Source organism: Mesocricetus auratus, unplaced genomic scaffold (assembly GCF_017639785.1).
Source record: "Mesocricetus auratus isolate SY011 unplaced genomic scaffold, BCM_Maur_2.0 Super-Scaffold_100676, whole genome shotgun sequence".
Classification (NCBI taxonomy): domain Eukaryota; kingdom Metazoa; phylum Chordata; class Mammalia; order Rodentia; family Cricetidae; genus Mesocricetus; species Mesocricetus auratus.
Genome location: NW_024429266.1, coordinates 57447736 through 57453735, shown reverse-complemented (window position 1 = coordinate 57453735; position 6000 = coordinate 57447736).

Here is a 6000-nt window from a genome sequence, read left to right as displayed (position 1 = left end):
AGGTTTTATCAATTAAGAAGCATTTTTCCAAGATACAACTAGGGACAGAGTAGTAAGTCCCCTTTGCCACTTCAGTTTTTATAAGCCCAGAAAAGTGCATTTATCAGACTAATAAAAATATTTTTCATAAAAGGTATTAGTGGATGAAGAAGCAAGCAGACTGGGTGTAGAGACCAAAATTCAAATCATGTGATGTTTGTGAAGCAATTAGTCTTAGGTCATGGCTATGCCCCAGGCATGTAACTGTGGTAATTCATGTCTTGTCAAGTCCTCCGCAAGTGATGCATACTGTGGGCTGGAAGATGGTGTCTGAGCTTACCTCATAGTCTAGAGGCCACGGTACCTTGTTAAACGACCTGTCTATAGGGGATTTCTCTGAGCCCTGAATACTTTCTGAATTATCTCAACAGGGAGGAAACTTCTTTGCCCAGAGTAATATTGTTGGTGAAAGATATCTCTAAACATCATTTTATTGGTTTTACTTGGCAAAGCTTTGGGCCTGGCGATGGAGTTTATGGCTGCCACCCACCAGGTTCAATTTACAACCACTCCACATTTATTTTCAATAGTAACTTTTCTTCAAAGATTTTAATTCATACACATACTGTACCCATAAGTTATTTAACAAGGGCTCAAAGAAGTTTAACTAATTTTTCCTTTTAGTTCGTCACAACCAAGAAACCAAAGATGTAAGCCTCTCCCTCTCCCTTTTTAGGATGTCATGATGCCCAGACCGGCCACAAACGTACTGAGGCTGAGGCTGGCCTTGAGCTTCTGATCCGCCCGGCTCTCCCTCCCTAGTGCTGACATTACAGTTGTGAACCACCACACCCAGTTCTGAGTCTCTATTATTTATTTATTTATTTATTTATTGGTTTTCAAGACAGGGTTTCTCTGTATTGTTTTGGGGCCTGTCCTGGAACTCGCTCTGTAGAACAGGCAGGCTGGCTTTGAAGTCACAGAGATCCACCTGCCTCTGCCTCCCGAGTGCTGGGATGAAAGGCGTGTGCCACCACTGCCCGGCTCTGAGTCTCTTATTTGAAAAGAACTAGAAAGTGATATCCAAGAGGATCAAGCTCTGAGTTTAGGGAGCCCCGGAGACAGGGACCTGCGATTTTTGGTCTTTATTCTTATATGAGACTCGTGCCGAAATTAATTTGCTTTGAACTTCTTCCCCTGCTGGTGTTGGTACCTCCTCTGACTTAAAGACATTGCAGGTGACCAGATGGCTACTTTGTTGTTTGCTTGTTTGTTTGAGACAGGGTCTCACTGTGTAGCCCTGGCTGGCTCAGAGCTCTTTGTAGACCCAGGCTGCCCCTGAACTGGAAGAGAGCCACCTGCTTCTGCCTCCTGAGTGCTGGGATTAAAGGAGTGCGCCACCACACCCAGCCTCCCTGTTCACTTTTGTCAGCCAGAAGCAAGGAGACATTACTTTAGGAAAGGAGACTAACTGGGGGTAACGACAGGGCAGAGAAATAGAAACGAAGGAAGGGACACTGTCTTGAGAAGAATGATTCTGATCAGGTGTTTCTGGGATAGGAAACGGTAAGTCAAGTGGTGGTCCCTGGGCTGAGGTGAGTGCAATGGCAAACAATGTTCTAATAATACCTATTCATTTGAACTGAGGTGGCCCTGAGAAGCTAAGACTTAAGACTGGACATATATCTATAGTGGAAAATGACCAAACAGATAACAAGGGAGCAGTACTTTTGGTTGACCAATCACCATGAGGCTTACAAAAGCAGAACCTCATGCTGTGGAAGGAACTGTGGAGAGTCTCTATTTGTAGACTCCTGAGGGGGAAGCCAGGCACATTACGGAATCCCCCAACGTCTAGGTCTCTAATTGGAAATTCACTTTCCCCCAGTTTCTGTCAACAAGTACAGCATTAAAAATAAAGTCAATTTAAAAGTAGACAGGCTTGCTATGACTAATGTCAGAACTCCCAAAGCAGGCTTTTTCCAAAAATACATTGTAATTGATAGCACTATAAGCTCATTATAAAAGGGCTGTGACACAACTTCTGGCCCCAGGCTGAACCAGATGTTTCCTGTTGGTTCAGGAGCAGCAGGAACATCTGCAGGTCTCCATACTCCTCCACTGCTCTTGCTATGGTGCTTTAAATATCTTAAACTTCTCTACAAGTGGATGTTTCCAATGGGTGTATTCAAACAATCTACCCTCATAATTTGTATTTTTCCTTTTAGTTTCCAAGAAATTGTTACAGGAAAAACTTTAGAATAGAGGTCAAGATGGCTACTGGTTTTCAGGTATCGCATGTTACACACACACTCAACACCGGGGGAAAGAACTCAGGCCCTCCCTCACATCAAACATATGCTCTACAATGAGTTATATTCCCTTTGGGGGAAATTTGAGACAGTGTCTCAACTAAATCTCTGGGGCAAGACTCTAACTTGTCATTCTCCTGCCTCAGGTTCCCAAGTAGTTGGCCTTACAACTGTGTACCACAACAATAGACTTAAAAGTGTATTTCTGAATTGAAGTATCTTTACATCCTTTGGGGAAATAGTTTTTTTTTCAGTTTTAGGTCTGTTTAGACAAGTCTTTCTGTAGCCCAGAGTGGCCCAGCACTCTCTCTGAAGTCCAGAGTTGCCTCCTTCTCCCGTGCCTCTGGGGTTACAGGCATGCACTGTGAGGCCTGCTCAGATTAGGCTTTGGGTTTGTTTAGAGACAGGGATTCCCTATGTGGCCCTGGCTGGTCTGGAACTCATTGTGCAGAACAGGCTGGCCTGCAATTTGTGGCTCTCCTGCCTCTGCCTCCTGAGAGCTGGGATTGCATTCATGTGCCACCACACTCAGCTCCAGAGTAAGTTCTGAAAAACTAACAGCTTTTGGTCAAGTTGGTCCTACAGGCTTAGTTACCTCTGTGTATTTTAGTCACCAGGTGCTATGGTTGGAGACACAGGGAGTAATGCTCATGCAGTGTGCTCAGTTAATTTTACCATGCGTTCAACCATGGGAGACAAGGATAGGTAAAAAGAAATGACATCACCATTTACGGAGTGTCTATTTTGTACCAGCCAGAGATCATGTTCTTTAACCCTCTCGGTAATGCTGGACATTATCATCTTTTGGTAATATGCAAAAAAGATCAGAGAAGTTAAGCAGCTTATTGAAGACAACACAACTAACAAACAGCCAGGAAAGCCAGTAACTCAGACACTGACCGGTCTGGCAACATGCTAAATATAAGATCACAATCTATTTCTTCAGAGTTTTTTTTTCCCCAGCTGTCACCATTTATTAATGGCCCTACATCCCTTTGGCTGCTATTTCAAGTGGTTTCCTGCACCAAGTGTGACTTGGTCCCTTAAGAATTATAGCTATGGGGTGCTGGAGAGATGGCTTAGTGATTAAGAGCATGCTGCTCTTCCAGTGGACCTGAGTGTTGGCACCTGTGTGTGTGGTTCACAACTGCCTGTAAGTTCAGCTGCAGGGGATCTGGGTTGTGACACCCTCTTCTGGCTTCCTTGGGCAGGTACTGACCAGGATGTTTCCTCCTTGATGATTAGCTTTCATAATACGGGAAGGTGCTATGCAGTTTTCTGAGGAAGAAAAGTGATCAACAGTCTTACCCAGTGGTGAACCCTGTGAGCTACAGTAACATACCAACGGTGCAGTAGTGCCATGAATATAATGGAAGCAACCAACTACTCTCTGGTTGGGTTTAAGTTCCACTCTACAGGAGGTAACTGGGCAGCCTGGTATTGTATATTTGGTCAAGATCCAGCAGCTGGGGAGCTCATAGGCTTAGAAGTCAGTCTGCTTCTAAGAGGATTTTGTTAAATGGACAGAGTACAAACTGCGTTGTAAACACTTATTAAACCAATAGATCAGTGCAATGCTCAGCTCACACCAGAGAAGCTTCTTTTTGCCATGCATACCATATTATGCAGAGTCACAACTCGTCCAAGTGCAAAGAACTAATGTCTGTGGAGTGCTCAGCCATAATTGGGACATGTATACCAGGTCACCTCCACCCAAGGCTCAGGGAACACTGAGGAAGAGGAGGTGGAATGGTTTTAAGAGTCAGATGATGACTCTACTCTCCGGACATGACCACTAGACTCATGAGTTCCCAGCAGCCATGGCTGCCTGTTAAAGATGTGTAGAAGGGCAAGCAGTCAACATTCCAATATGAGTAGCATAGAAACCCCACTCACAGCTGAACAGCCTTTGGTTCTATGGCTGCTAGGAGAAGGCGTCAGTTTCCTCCCTTCCTTCCTTCCTTCCTTCCTTCCTTCCTTCCTTCCTGATTTGTTTATTGTTTATACAATGTTCTGTCTGCATGTTTGCCTGCACACCATAAGAGGGCAACAGATCTCATTACAGATGGTTGTGAGTCACCATGTGGTTGCTGGGAATTGAACTCAGGACCTCTGGAAGAGCAGTCAATGCTCTTAGCCTCTAAACCATCTCTCAGGCCCGAGTCAGTTTTCTTTAGGGATGGGTTCCTGGTAGATGACCACGCTCCACTGAATGGCCTCATACCCATGCATATATGGGCAAACCAACTGGACTCAGTGGATTATTTAGTAAGCAACAAGAAAAAGAGGACATCAAGTTGAGAGGGGCACATGGGGCACCTGGGAGGAGTTGGAGGGTGAGGGAGGGTGAATACGATTGAAATTCTCAGAGAATAAAAATGTCATTAAAATAAAACCACATTAACACAGTTAAAAATTATACATAGGAAACTGGGCATGGTGTTGAAAGCCTATAATCTCATTATTTTGGAGGTGGAAAAAACAGGATCAGAAGTTCAAAGTCACCCTCAGCTTGGACTTCATGAAACCTTGTTTCCAAAAACAAAGCAAATTTGTATGAACCGGCTTGATAGATTACGTTTACCATCCTAGCACTGGAGATGCTCACAGGATTGCTGAGAGTTCAAGGCTAACCTGAGCTGCAGTATATTCCACGGCAGTCTGAACTGCAGAAGCTGTCTCAAAAACCCTAAATAAGTAACACACTCATTTGTTTGGTGGGTCGGGGAGACATGGTCTCAGCGTGCAGCCCGGGCTAGCCTGGAACTCTCAACAGCCTCAGCCTTTAGAACTCGAACATACTGAGAACCATATTGCAAACCTGTGAATTTGGTAGTGATTTTTGCACCCCTTCTCTAGCAGTTACAACTTTAAGATTTGGTTCTCTCAGTCACTTTACAATTAACTTGTGTTTTAGATTCTTCATTTTTCTTTTTTCTTTTATGGCTCTGTCTGTCCTGGAACTCGCTCTGCAGACCAGGCTGGCTTCGAACTCAGAGATCCACCTGTTCCTGCCTACTGAGTGGTAGGATTAAAGGCATGCGCCAACACCATCACTATCACCGCCGCCGCCAGGCCTTTGCGTGGTGCACATTTGTAATCCTAGCACTCGGGAGGTAGAGGCCAGAGGATCTCTTCTGAGTTCAGGTCAGCAAGAGCTACGTGTTGAAACGCTGTCTCAAATAAAATAAAATAAAATAAAAAATAAAGTCACTTAAAGTACTGAACTAGCAAAGGTAGTAAACCGGAAAGCTTTTCCCACACCACCAGAGCTGTTAGTCAATGACAACGATCAAGTGGCGGTGGAGACTCCCCGGAGGGTGTCGCCCTCACACGTCAGCTCCGCTGCCACCCCGCTCGCCCCAAGGTGCTACCCCGGAGTCCCAGGCCCGCTTTGGGGCCTGCGGGAAAGGACGAATGTCCCGCGGAGCTGGAGGCCCGGGAGCCAGAGCACCGGACCGCCTAATAGGGTACAAACGCGAGCTCGGGGCCAGAAACAAAACACAGGCTTTGGGGCTCGGCCCCGCCCCCGGAAGTGACGCGAGGCTACGGCGTCGAGGAAGGGCCCCGGCAGTGCCGGGGGGGTTTGAGAGTGGCGGCGGCCGCGGAGTGACGGGAGAGCGGGACAGTGGTGGAGAACGTAGGGCGCGCGTCTGGCGAGTGGCAGCCCAACTAGCCACATCGCCGCCCCAGCCGCGTGTGCGGAGGC